The 15,046-nt window shown below is 40.1% G+C and overlaps 2 long non-coding RNA genes across 3 annotated transcripts in view; both read left to right on the top strand.

Moving 5' to 3' along the window:
• Positions 1 to 15,046, top strand: part of LOC122464146 — a 395,100-nt gene that overhangs the window by 168,306 nt on the left and 211,748 nt on the right. The gene's annotated exons all lie outside the window — the stretch shown is intronic.
• The window catches only part of LOC122464147, a 135,115-nt gene that overhangs the window by 103,893 nt on the left and 16,176 nt on the right, over positions 1 to 15,046 (top strand). The window lies entirely within an intron of this gene.

Below are 15,046 nucleotides of genomic sequence, written 5' to 3'. Positions count from 1 at the left end.
GGTATATGGAACATGGGTATGTCAGAAATGTGTACTTGGAAGAACATAATCGTCACTTTGTCACAAGTTCTCAAAGCTGCATTGGGCTCAAACTTACGAGTTTTGGAAATGAAATATGGACAATAAGCAGCAAGAGAATAGCAATTACTTGAATTACAGTGTCTTGTCAGAGTTGATTTACAACATTCTTTTTATGTTTGACCTAAATGACTTCTACCAAGTTTAATATAAGCTGCAATCTAATGAGTTATTGCGTGTGGGTTTTTTTTTGCTTTGGAATAGCACATTTTTTAAAAGAAGGCTTCTCTATGGATGGAAATGGTCTGTTATGGTGATTGAGACTGTACTTGAACATTCAAAGCACTTTCCTTCTATTGTTTATGCAGGATGTTTATCAGATGTTTACACACTTCTAAAGAGAGTATCGTGCATGGCCATTCACACCTACTTTATGAAAAATAGGTCCAGTACAACTCCATATGGCCAAAATATTTTTGTGATCTTCAAGGATATGTGGAGGATTGGAGGGAGAGACTGATGCATACAGTCATTTTGCAGGGGACATACCTGTGACTAAAGGGTTGGGTTGTATCGTATTCTCTGCCAACAACATTGATTGCTGCTCAACTAGAGCTGATCAAACTGATTTATTCAGAGTGAAAACCCAGCAAGTCCTTAATACAATGAAAATCTTTGAGGCTCAGGAAAGAAAAGTTTCTTGCACATCCAGGCCTTCTTATATCCTTTTTTTGGGTAAAATTGCAAGGGTCAGCAGCTGTGGTCCTCTGCTCAGCACCAAAATCTTTTCTGAGTGGAAATATTGCATGTTCTGGGGTACGGCTGGCAGAACATTTGCTATCAAAACTGTTTTTTCCACAGTAAATTAGGCTTTTGACTGGACACGATTTTTCATGAAAGCATCTGCTTTCTATGGAAAATTGAGTTTTTAATAATAATAATAATTAATAATTATTAATTAATAAAAAAGGTCCAAGGACCAAAAACTTTCCATTGCAAGCCAAAAACTGAACTTTCAGTTTCCAGCAGAAAACTGTTTTTGTTTTTTCTTTCTCTTTATGGAAAAGTTGAAACTTTCCATAGTGGGGGGAGGGAACGGACCAAATCCCATTTTCTGAACAGCTCTACTCCGAGGTACTCACAAGAGAGAGGGCAAACCTTGGGGTTAGAGCTGCCTGGGTTTTAGCAGGCCTTCATTCACAAAAATGGAGACCCTTAGTAAAATGAAGAAAAAGCTCTTAACAGGATTCCCTGGTAGCCTACAGCCTGTTTTGAGGGGAAGGAACCCAAACCACTCCACCACCACACTAATTTGAGGTTCAAACCCACCTTTTTACTTCTTGCCACCCTTCTCCCTCTCCATTGTTTTTCTCTCCTATCCCACCCTACTACAGTGGGTTCATTTATGAACACAAAAGCATCATTTGTGTAGCTCAGTTCAATGCTCAGCTCATCCAAAGGTAGGCAAACTGCTGACATTTTAAAATGTTCTTTTACACAAGTCCAGGGGCATTATTCTCAACCTTCCTGACAGCACCAGAGACGCTTTGTTTTTCTAGCTTCTTGTGACAGCCACATCAAAAGATCATTGTCAGTGCTGCGGAGAACTAATAGAGAGATGCAGTTTTGAGACACACATTCTTACCCCAGGGCTGCTTTCTTCCCTTCTCTTTCTTTTCATAATTGACTGGAATCCATTTGTTTTCATATGAAACTAAGGAAAAGTGGCAAATACATTTGCTTATTGTCTTTTGTCTGTCTCCCTTCTGTGACGCGTCAGTCTTACTGCTGTGCTGCTTTATTTTATTCTGCTGTGAAATATGCTTAGGTTTTCCCAGGACTACAAAGTGCCGGCCATTTGTTCTGGCATTTACTTAGTGTAGCCATTTGCTGCAGAAACCTGAACGTTCTGTTATTCGCAGATGATGGAAATGTATTGGGCTCTCTTCAAGGAGACAGGCTGGTGTCCACTTTGGGCTGTTTTAATGTTCAGGCCAGTTCAACACTGGTGATCTCAAAACTTCGGGTAAGTCAATACTGCAGTCACAGAGTGCGATTGCCGCTTGAGAAGACATACCTGAGCTAACTTTAATCTAGCTAGCCTGAGTACTGGAGCAGTGAAGCCAAGGCAGCATGGGTTCAGTGCTGACTGTACAGGCCCTCCTGGAACTCTGAGTAATAACTGTGCTGCAGCTTTGCTGCTTTTGGTACCCTAACTAGCTCGATGACTGCTAACTCAGGTCCATGTACAGGAGCTGTGATTGTCTTGTAGACGCACCCTCAGACCACTTTGGAATCAGGTGGTAAGTAAAACAGTGCAAACACTTTCCCATTCAAATTGAAATCAACATGTGTTGATATTACTGAGGAGTTTAGGACAGATCCGTCATTGTGGCATTGGTGATCTGTGGGATGCGAAACATTCTGGCTTGTTGCTTCTCTGCAAATTGCCATTTCTACTTAGGGAAAAGGGAAGTAAGTTACTGTCCTGTAGCACTCAACAGGTAAGTTGGAAGAAACTAAAAAAAGCCAACAAACCCTTTATATGGGTCTTGATCCTAGAACGAAAACCTGTGACTGCCAGGATGGTGCATAATATACATATGTTTTAGTCAAACAAGTTATTGGGCTCGATTCAGCCTGAGATATACAAGAGGTCAGACTAGATGATCTAATGGTCTCTTCTGGCCTTAAAATGTACAAATCTATAATATCCTTTCAAACAATGCTGTGTCTGTGTAGGACTGCAGGACCAAGACTCTTTTTCGTTCATACTCCTCATAGTTTGAGCCTCACACAGTTTTCCCATACACTAGAGGAGATTGAGTGCAAAACTGTGCTTTTGCATGTACACGCCCAAATTCTCCAAAGGAACAGAGCAGAGCGTGGTGTGTGTGAGAGCTGCCAGCTAATGATTACACTATTAGAATAGACAAGAAACTGCCTGCAGGTTACTGGCATCCGGTTCTTCCTTCTCCTTGATTCATAGCTCAACAATCTGGGCTTCAGAATTCTAGACTTTTTCCTGGATATGTGGCCAAAGATGCTCTCTGGGAAGCAGTGCCACAGTGAAATAAGGAAAGGGCAAACTAAATATTGCTGTTAGCCTTCACCTTAAATGTAAACCAAACCTGATCCAGGAAAGTTTGGCCAAGTTCCTCTGACTTGTTTTCCTTGCTTCTTTTTGTTCCCCAGCTCTGTGTACAAGTGGAAGTGTCAGTGTGCCTCAAACAAGGCTGTTAAGAGTATTTCTGACCCAGTTTTGCAGATCCAGGACATTCAGATCTATTTGGAGAAGGCTCAAAGAAACAATCACATGACTGGCCACGTGTCTGAATTGAGCTGTCTCAAATCTCAGAGGATCATTCGTTAACTGAAACCTGCTCTCTTGCTGAAATCACATTTTTCCCTTAGTTCCCTTTCTGTATAGACAAACTATTGGAATATTTATTGGAACCAGCAAATTCCCCTTTCAGGTTTTAAAGTCAGAGCAGAATACCCTGTTTCTTCTCCCAAATGCTTCAATCATCCTGAGTGAACTCGGTGAAAGTGACAGTTGACGTATCTTTAGAGAAGCCTCTGTATAAAATGCATTCTGCTCCCAATCACATGCTGAAGGGTATAGCAACATAACAAACTGCAAAGGAAACCATCTGAGGTGCTAGAGAGGCTCTAACAGGCTGGATGCAAAAAAAAAATAAAATAAAATAAACAACACCCTCTGAGGATGAAGATCAGGTTACGGCGGCGGTGATGGGGTAATGGAGCAAAGATCAAGTGTGAAATCCTGACCTTTCTTATGGGAGACTTCAGGAGCTTCTAAGCCCCTTCCTTCTGTGCATGAGGGCATTGTACCAACCCAACTGACCCTTGAGAATGGTGCTGCTTGCATGGAAAGAGATGTAGAGAGAGGCTGAGAACAAGAGCTGATTTTTGAGTTAATGAAGTCAGTTCATAGCTGCTGAAGGGAGGTGGAGAGTTTATGTAAATGAGTTCTCCTGCTGCCCCCCTCCCTCAATGACTAGCTCTTACTCGTCTCTCTCTCCTTCACAGAAGAGTCGTAGGAGACTGCAGTAGACAGTAGATGTGAAAAATCGGGACAGGGGTTGGGGGGTAACAGGTGCCTATATAAGATAAAATCCCCAATATTGGGACTGTCCCTATAAAATCGGAACATCTGGTCACCCTAGACTACAGCCTTGGGCCTACATTAACTCTCCATAATGCTGCTGTGGGGATGGGACCAGAGGAGACTGTGAATGAGTGTGTGGGGAAGAAGTGATTGCCTGTAAATTGGGAGCTTCAGGGAATCAAAGTACTGTGCAGTTGACTGATTGTCCTGGGGGATTCCTCAACCTCCAACAGGCTTTGTCCTCCTGGGCAGAGGAGCTCTGTTGTGGAGTCCCTCAGCTGCCCTCTCCTCTGCTTCCCCCATGCTGTCAGAGAGAGGGAAGAGCTATAGATTCCATCGCGTGGATTAGAAGCAGGGCTCAACAGCTGTCTGGCTGTTGCTGTGGAGATCATTCTTCCTTTCAGACTTAACTTCCAGTGGCTGCAAAACTCAGTTGCACCATGGAAATCATGGCAGCTCAGTACAGCAGAGAGAGGCTGGCTCAGGGGTTGGCCCGCAAATGCAATTTCAAGAGAGCCCACTGCAGTCACTTGGGGTGCTGTGGATCAAGAAGTTGGAAAATAAGAATACCCATCTTAAAATATTGCAGGTATATGATAAACCACCAAAAACTGTTCTACTTGGGGAAACCCCCAAAGTGAAAGGAGGAAATGACACAAATATGGGGACAACAGTAATCATGCTAGCAATACCGTGTGGTTTGGGTTATGGTGGAAATAAGGGCAAATATAAGGTGTCCTTTATAGATAGAAAGAGGGAGGTAGGGACCTAATCTATAGGTTTGAGCTGTGGATCTCTATCCCCAAATTCCTCTTAGATTTGACTTTTATATTGTTTGTATTTCAGTAGCACCTAGGAACTGCAGTCAGGGACCCCACCCCAGCACTGAAAAACCAGTGCCAATTTCCATCACTGTAGCATCTAAGTCTGTGAGAGGCACTGCGGCCTCGTAGGCTTGGGGAAGGTAGTTACATAATCCTTGTTTAATTAGAACTCCTCAGCCCACCTTCCTGGGGGTTGCACTTGCTCACTAGACTGACGCAACTGGAGATATGCAGAGGCCACCTCCGAGAAAAAGAGGTTACTCACCAGTAGCTATATTTCTTCAGGAGTGTTGCTAATCCTTATTCATGCTAGCCCCTCCTTTCATTATGTCTGCTCCAAATATTTAGTGCAACTTCAGGGCATTCCTGCAGCCCCCAAAGACCCTGCTTTCCAAATATTTCTCAGAGATCTGTGGTCTTTGGGAGGCATCACACAAGTATACATACAGTGAGGTAACACCTTCAAAGAACTGCAGTTACTGAGGAGCAACCTTTGTGTGCTGAACATTTGATGCACATTTTGAACCCAGAACATTTCTTTTTACCTGTTGAAAAAGTTCTAGAGCCTTTTATATTAATACAAAAGCAGAGTTTTCTGCACACCTGTCCTTCCTGAGGAAATGTAATTAGCACAATACTACAAGAAAGGTTAGTCTCATGCTATTTCTAACCCAACCCAATATGTGCTGGGATCTCTCAATGAAATCAGTTCTCATGAGATTTCGAGCAGAATTTCCACACCAAAGGGACTCAGATGAATCCATAGAAAAGTTGAACCTTGTGAGGTTCTTCCATCACCGGTTGGTATCTGAATCTGGAGCAGAGTAATTGAGTTACTAGAGCACACACCATTAACTAACAGGATTTCTGATTAGAAACCTTCCCTCACCCCCCGCCATGCAAATGTATCTGGAATATCTGATTTGCATGAACTTTCAAACATAGATAATAAGTGGTGGAATAAAGTTGTTTAGAAACACGTTCAGACGTCTAATGCCAGTGTATAATATTTGGTTGTTCCCATACTGCAGTTAAATTTGGATTTTTTTTTTAAGCCTGACATAAAACACAAGGCTCTACATTTAGAGAGGCTAAAATTAAGGCATGTGTAACCTTGTGGTCTTGAGAATCAAGATATTCTATTTGCAAACTCTTCATGCTACAGAGCTAGGAGTCTGCCTGAGCAAAAAAACAAAACTAAAAGAGTAACTCCTGATATTTTCCCAAGTTAAAGGTCAAATAAACTTGGCTCAATACTATTAAGAATAAATGTGTATTAAAAATCAAAAACTTGCTATGAAGCTGAAATGGTAACATTTTACCTGAGCAGAAACAAATCCTAATTTATTTTTAATAACATGATATGGATATAATTAAATGATCTTAGTGTGTTTTATAAAAAATAGGTCAGATCAGAGATGGATATGGAGACATTTATCTATCTATCTAAATAGATAATTCACTGCAAGTGGATATATTTCCAAGACGGAGAGAAGGTGAAAACAGAAGTGGAGTGAAACTAAAAATATTAGATCCACTCTGGGATTATATATTGGGTAACATAAACCGTCTGGACTCCGTCTCTAATCAAAATACATCTTTGCTGTCGGGTGAATCTGGTACATAAACACAGAATTCAGACATTAATTCTCCAGTTAAAGTAGTAGAAAAAAATTAATAAAACTTAACAATTGAATAAAACAGCTATAAATCCTCTTTTCTGCATATTGGTTTCTGCATATTGGTACTGCTGGCCATTTGGTGGCTTCCTGTTTTCCTCTGTTGCATATAGTAATACAATATATAATCACGGATATTATAGTGATTTACTGAAAGGGTACTTCAGGGGAACAGGAAACTTGGATGGCCAGTGTTGCACTTCCATAACAGGCATTACTGCTTGATAATTAACATAGCTGTTTGTTTAGCATCCTCAAAATATTTCATTACTGATGCAGTCAATTATCTTCTGGTAATAGCTGCTACAGAAGGTAGAATTGCTTAATTAAAATTATTTAGACCAAGGAGGCAATCTGATTGGGTAACCAGTAGTGGAAAGGAGTAGATTAATCTCTGAGCTACATGCCTCATCTGAAGATTATATTTAGCATTTCAAAATGCCAAAATTCAGCTTTTTTCCCCCCAACAAAAATAACACTGATAATTATACAATAAATACTCACCTACACACCTCCTTACATTTCCATCCACAATAACATCTTTGTGCAAGACATCTGCAGTGGAAGGAGGAGGAAGTCATATGTGGAGGCTTGAACGCTGAGTAGAAATGGGTCCACTGCATAGAAGAAAATATATTGAAAAGAAAGGGAAGATTATTTCTAGAGAGATGCACTCACACTTAGGTGCACGTTAAGTATCTGCTCAAAAGATTGTTGACTTTCCCTGAGAGAATGAATTCCATTCCCTACTTGATAAATTTTCATCACACAGCCTTCCTTTTAGTTGTAGTTAGGTCATCAGAGAAATAGAGATGGACCTCAGTTTGAAAATTTGGTCTAGATCTGACTTTCTTCAAAGTTTGGGGCCATTTGGATTGGGGTTTTGTGGGGCTCCTCTCATGTTACGGTAATGTTCATAGATGAAGGGTAACATTTTCAAAAATGCATATGTGTGATTTAGGAGCTTCAGTCCATTTTCAAAAGTGGCTTAGGCTCCTAAGTCTCATTGACAGTCAATGGGCAACTACGTGCCAGATTTTCAAAGTTATTTAGGTATCTTAAGTGTAGATAAAAGCCTATGGGATTTTCAAAAGCACCTAAGTGGGTTAGGTGCTTAACTCCCTAGCCTGCTTTAGGTACTTTTGAAAGTCTCACTAGGGCCTTGTCTATACTACGGGGGTAAGTTGACCTAAGTTAAGCAACTCCAGCTACATGAATAACATAGCTTAGGTCAACTTTCTGCCATGTCTACATCACGTTGGGTCAACAGGAGACACTCTCCCATCGACTTACCTTACGCGTCTCGTTCTGATGGTGTACCGGAGTTGACAGGAGAGCGATCTGCGGTCGATTTAGTGGGTCTTCACTAGACCCACTAAATCGAGCCCTGGTGCATCGATCGCTGCAGCATCGATCCCTGGTAAGACAAGCCTAGGGCATGTCTACAATCTACATCTTAAGGTGCCTAAATACCTTTGAAAATCTGCCCCTATTTTACTCTTGAAAAGGATGCTAAGTCACATAAGCCTTTTTGAAAAGTTTACCTAAACTGAATAAGATGCTCTCAAGAGAAAGAAAATTGATTTCTTGAGTGAGAGGATCTGGTAGTTTGAGCACAGAACCAGAAACTAATGGAGTGAAATCCTGCTGCTAACAAAATCAGTATTGATGCTCCCATTGATTACAATGGAGGCCAGGACTACACCCATGATTTCTAATACTGTCCTTGATGCGCTAGGGCCTTGGACGAGTCACTAAGGTCCAAATTCTTGCCCTGCCTTTCATTCCCTCTAAACCATATAAGGTACAGGAGACTTTAGCCTAAAACATCTTTGTTTCTGTTTCCTCAAATATTATATCAGAGTATTTACAACTGTTTTCACTTCTGGTAACCTCTATTTCTTGGAAGATAGGTCCATCAATGGCTATTAGCCAAGAAGGTCAGAGATGCATGCAACCCTATGCTCTGAGTGTCCCTAGCCTCTGTTTGCCAGCAGCTGGGAGAGGATAACAGGGGATAGATCATTTGATGATTGCCTGTTCTGGTCATTCCCTCTGAAGCACCTGGCATTGACCACAGTAAGAAGACAGAATACTAGGCTAGATGGATCATTGGTCTGAGCCAGCATGGCCGTTCTTATGTCAAACAGAATACAACAGGAATAGTATTGACGTCAGTCAGGTGCTCTTATTGTACTGTTTCACATAATAGAAGAACCAGTGAACAGCTAATTAAACTAAAAGACAACACTGCTTTACTCAACATGTAGTTCACCCGTGAAACTGACATCCCCAAGATATTAGCAAGACAAAGAGCTTAGGAGGGTTCAATAAAAAACTAAGTATTTATAGATTTCAGAGGGGTAGCCATGTTAGTCTGTATCAGTAAAAACAATGAGGAGTCCTTGTGGCACCTTAGAAACTAACAAATTTATTTTGGCATAAGCTTTTGTGGGATATAACCCACTTCATCAGATAAGTATTTATATAAATAGTAAGAATAATCCAGATATAGTAGCTAGGATAAATTATAATAGATAGAAAAAGTCATTTCTAGAGACAAGACATTGACAAGACTAATTGTCATGATTTTATTGTGGGACTTGTAACATGTGATGTTTTAAATCAAGCCCCAGCTGCTAGAATCACGTGAGGATCTCTGCCTTCATTTTTCAGAAAAAGTAGCTTCTAGCCCTCATGGTTGCAAAGCTTGAAAATGTAACATGAGTGCATGCATAAAGCTCAGAAAACAGAATATTAAAATATATTTTTTAAAAATGTTATGGTTTTTAAGCCAGTCTTATGACATTTTGAATGTTAGGGGAGATGCCAATACCGTCCAAGCCAAACACTAACTGCATGGGGTTAGGGGAAAAAATCCTGTCAGCTTATTTGTGGAATTGCCAATTGGCCTTGATTTGGTTTTGTATCAACTTCAAGGTTCAGGTAGTCACCTACAAACTACTAAATGGGACTGGCACAAGTGCAAGATCTCCATCCTTCATTGCAGCTAGCAGAGCCTGAGGAAGGTGAAGGAAGGGTCTTTCCAACTGCACACCCAAAGCCTCCTGCAGTGATCCGGCAAAAGCATATCCTACCCATCTTCAAGTCATGTTGAATACTGCATGAAAGCATTTCCAAATTAGTGGAGCATAAGAAAAACTTGCTCAAGGTTAGATGATGACAGGATACTTGCTCCAGGTTGGATGATGACAATTAAACCAAAAGACTAGGATGGAAAACGGCCTGTCTGTTCTAGGTAGACCTCTTTTACTTTTTCTTTTACTCCATGTGCAATATCTAGAAACTACAGTGAGAGGGACTTTAGAAATGCTGATTGACAAATGTGATTACATTAGACTACGGCAAGGCAGCGTTTGTTCGAAGCAGTAAAATAACACTACTTTTAAAAAAAATCTACCTAAAACTTTAGCACTTTTATGGCTAGGCTCCAAGTTTGCTCCTGCCTTGATGTATACCAGCGGTAGGCAACCTATGGCATGCAGGCCAAAGGCGGCACACGTGGTGATTTTCAGTGGCACTCACACTGCCCGGGTCCTGGCCACCAGTCCGGGGGTCTCTACATTTTAATTTAATTTTAAATGAAGCTTCTTAAACATTTTAAAAACCTTATTTACTTTACATACACCAATAGTTTAGTTATATATTATAGACTTATAGAAAGAGACCTTCTAAAAACGTTAAAATGTATTACTGGCACGCGAAACCTTAAATTAGAGTGAATAAATGAAGACTCGGCACACCGCTTCTGAAAGGTTGCCAACCCCTGATATATACAGTACATTGGCAACCCCCAAGAGCACTACCAGCCTCCAAGAGCAGATAGATGCTAGTACCACATTAAATAGGCTCTTGTCTTTCAGTGAATGATTTGCAATCAAGTGTCCTTAAATGTTTCCCGTCCCCCAATACAATCAACTCAAAATAGAAGCTCAAAAGGTGGAAAGTACAAATGGATTCAAGTATGTGTCAAATCCACAATTACTGTATGGGAAACAATAAAGGGAGAAAAAATAGAAGGCACTTCAAATCTTATTTCCTCCCAAAAGAGAATGTAATCAAGGTATAATGAGCATTGAAATTAATAAATTAAAAATAAATGTCCATAAGAGAGAGGGAAAAATGTGTTAATCAGTGGGTAATTATATTTTCAGCATTGTAAATTAATTTCCAAAATGAATCCATTTCCAGCCTATTCATGCCATTATCTATTTTCTTCCTAATTTTTTAATCTAATGATTAGTGTTTCTGAATTCAATATGTAATAATAATTTTTTTAAACCCTGTGTATTTATTAAAAGATAAAAAGGGGAGTGTCAAGTGCATGTTGATGATATTTTGTCCTCTTCTATCCAGGAAGAAAGGAGCAGAAATGTCCTTTTGTAATGAAGCTGTCTTTTTAGTTTGTATGTTTATTTTTTTGCTTGAGCTTTGTGGCATTAGTCATCTTTTCGCTTATGGAAGTAATCCTCAGTTGTCTTCCTAAATGCCACTAAACTGCATTCTTCAGCAAAACTAATCTCTTCCAACTGCTCCATTTCCCCCCTAAATCCCAAATATTGTGAGGATTGGAGGATGCTCAAAAAAATTTTTTTTCATATCCAATCTGGTCTCATCCTGTCTCATGTTGCTTGTGGCTTCAGCACCTGCTCCTCCTCCCCTGAAGTAAATGACAACTTTGCCACTAATTTTGGGAGTAGGATTGTACCTTAGGGCCTGATCCTTTAAAGACATAAGTAACTTTGTGCATGTGAATTAGAGTAATTGAATTTCACTTCCACAAAATTGTGCATGGTGCTTAATCTTTGTGGGCTAGAGGCATAAGCTTGTAAGCCATTTTAGCCTGGGAACTATCAATATCTTGGCACTATTTGCCTACTATAGAGTGCTGTGTGCATTTGTGGCTTTGTATAAATAATTGATAAGAAGAAGCAGTCTTAGATAATGTTTCAGACCCTTGTAACATTGGGATCTCTACTTGCCAGGACTGCTAGAGAGCCTCTCTCAGGCCTTCCTTAGTTTCTACTCTATTTTCTGCCTAAAAGGCAACGTGTGGCACTCACCTGTGGGCAGATGTTCGATTTCCTGGATGTGAGGGGGAAGAAAAAACAGCCAGTGATGGCAGTGAGGCTCTTCTGTTCCTGCCCTAGCCTGGTACTAGATTGATTCTATGTTGCCTCGAGGGATATTTATATTTCTAGTTATAAGCCTTTTACAGCTCAAAACCTTTCCCTATTAAGTCCATACGAACAGGACATATTTTAACCCTGTGCTTCCCAGATTTTCTCCAGGTGGCTAGGAATAAAATCTTACAGTTATGAGGAAAGTCTGATCTCTCCCCTATCCTGTCCTCACAGTTGGCAAAATCAGTTTCATGTAGCAGTGTTCATTGCAGCCAATAGTCATGTAATGAATGAGGAAGGAAGCACAAGCACCATTGAATGGTGAAACAGCTGGGGATTTGTAACCAATAATGAAATATCACAGGCAAAGGATCTTTTCAGTGAGGCAGACTGACAGCAATGTCTTTGAAGAAGCCAATTTGGATCTCATGGATGGTTCAACTGGGTTTATGGGAGAGAAGGGAAGGCAAACAACTTTTACTGGACCTCTCTCATCTGTCTAATTGGTATTCAGAGAGCCACCCATGCAGCTTGTGCATATTGCTGTTGTCTTTGGAGAAAGGAATCCTTGTTTCAGCTTAGGGGTTGCAGAGAAGGGGGAATAAATATGGTAGATAAAGGCAGGGCCAGACTAATGCATAGGCAACCTCGGTATGTGCCTAGAGCCCAAAGATTGGGGGCGGAGGGGTATTTGTTGTTTGTCTTTACCAATGCGGATTTACATGCAAACTGAAAGATGTTCACTTGAGTGAGCTGCGTTGCGATCTGGCACATGGGTTGCAACACCACTCAGGTAAGTGAACTTTTTTTCTGTTCGCACACCGATCCACACCAGTGGAAGAGTGGGCAGAGATAATCCTCACACATAACTGAGACTTATTTTTGCCATTTCCAACAGAGCCAAAGAGAGTAAAGGACAGTGGATAAAGAAATTGCTTCCTTCTCCAACAAGGCAGGGGCCCAGAAATGTAGGTTTGCCCAATATGTTAATCCGGTCCTGGTTAAAAAAGGGAATTAGGGAAATTACTGCTTAACCAGAAAGCCATGTAAAGAGGAACCCATATTTTGAAGCCAGTGATCTCTCCTTCTGCTGAGTTATAAATATGTCCAATCTAACTGCAAAATCACGTTTACCCTTTGAAATTAGAAACATAGTTATATATTTCTTGTACACTTCTTTCTGTGTAGGTAATATGCTAAACCTTAGTGAAAATCTACATTTTAAAAATATTTTGAAAATAAATACAGAGTAAAGGCTTGTTTTAGGTGTTGGACATGCCAGCTCTCCAGGGCTTAGCCAAGAACACAAGTAATGAGAGCCATTTTTCTGCTAAGATCTGCTAATGATACATGTACACAATTTACTCCCAGGTGTTTCTCAGTTCTGTTTGAATTGAGGACTAAAATAGATTGCAAAAGATGTCCAGCTGTAGCATAGCAAATCTTGTAACATGCTGGTGGTGTGTGCAGGGTAACAATAAAGGAAAATTGAGACAGAGAGAACTTTATAATTTCCCTATAATTGACCTGCTGTCGGCTTGCAACACTGCAAATCGAGTTGCTGCCTATAAGGAAAGAGTGTTCAGACAATCCCTGTAGAAAGACAACTGATAAACTGCCTGACTCAAGGCTGAGTAACCACAGTCCCGTTGATTACAGGCAGAAAGCTGGTTTATAGCCTAAAAGTAGGCATGTGTTCCTTGTTCTCCAAATTTCCAGAGGATTCAGATCCTGGGTTCCAATTTGAGGCTGTCTTTAATTTTTAGTTGCTCTTCAGTCTACTCTTTGTTTTATATCTTTTAATGACAGTTTCAAGGTTTATAAAGCTTCAACTATTTAATACTCCAATTTTCAGCTACGTTATTTGAAAGAGTTACAAATTTGGGGAAGAATAATGAAAGACGACTTGCCAAATTCTGAACTTACATCTGAGTTACATGACTATTCTCACTGGCAGTCATGGGTCCTAGGCAAGTCGTTTCCCAAAATTAATCTTTTAAATGATAAAGTGGATTAGAGTCTAATGGTAATTCAAGCTTTCAGAGACTGATTGATTCTGAAGAGATTATAATTCATTTCAGTAGATATAGTACTATATTTGATACTGATCATATTTTTATGGCAGAGGTCACCAAAAAGCACTGTTACACGTAGTCTTATAAGTTCTTTTTCTTATCATGTGAGAAAGTTTTTAGTTCTGGAAGAAATGCTGTGGTGGTGTTTTTCTAATACAGTTTCTTCGAGGGTAATGTTGCAAGTGGCAAGGGAGTTTGCTATCTGCTTTATTCTCTCTAACTAGAGTCAATTCTTGAGTTGTTCCCTGGGAACTGGACTTTGTTGAATGGGCTGAGATCCCTGAAAGAGGGGCTTGCCTGCTTGCTGTTTGTGACCACCTCTGTTACAGGCCTACTGGATGTGTGTAAATAAGCAGGTTACATTAAAAACGTACCAGACTCTGTAGTCATGACTTCTGCTTTAATGGGAGCCTATCTGCTACCTCTTGGCAAAGGGGTGGTGGTATTATGTATGATTTCAGTCAGTGAAGTAAATATTATGATATCGGACTGAAATCGCATTGACTCAAAACTGTCATATCTGCCTCTAAAGAGACAAGGTAGGTGAGGTAATATCTTTTATTGGGCCAACTTCTGTCTGTGAGAGAGACCACCATAAGTTGGTCCAATAAAATATATTACCTCACCCACATTGTCTCTCCAATATCCTGGGGGTGACATGGCTACAAGAACACTGAATATTTACCTCTGTTTGAGTATAGCTTGCTTCTTGCTTTGCTTTGTAAAAAGTCTTTGCAAAAAGCTACTTTGAGGGGCATGGGGTGGGGTAGGTAATCATGCTGACTGATGTGTGTTCCGTTCAGGGCATGTCCTAGACTCACTTTATTTAAAAGCATTCATTGGCATTGACGCCCTGAAGCCTCTTCGTTTTTGAATTCAGAGACATGACATTAAAGTATCTTACTTTAAAATATTGATATAGGAAGTAATAATAACCCATTTAAATTGTATCTCGCTTCATCAAAGCTCCCTGTTGACCAATGGAAAAGGAATGTATTCACATAAGGTTTTTTTTAATAAGTACAAAGATATTCACATTACAAATTGCTTAATCTATAAAAAAGCAGTTAATTTTTAATGGGTTGATAAAAGCCTTTCAAAGCTGACCCATATTTCCATGTTGGAGGCAAATTTAAAGAGAAACAATTGTTTTATTAAGTAGTTGCTGTTATGA

This window comes from Chelonia mydas, chromosome 1, assembly GCF_015237465.2.
Source record: "Chelonia mydas isolate rCheMyd1 chromosome 1, rCheMyd1.pri.v2, whole genome shotgun sequence".
Lineage (NCBI taxonomy): Eukaryota > Metazoa > Chordata > Testudines > Cheloniidae > Chelonia > Chelonia mydas.
The sequence above is the reverse complement of the archived record's forward strand: the minus strand, read 5'-3'. Positions and strand labels throughout refer to the sequence as shown.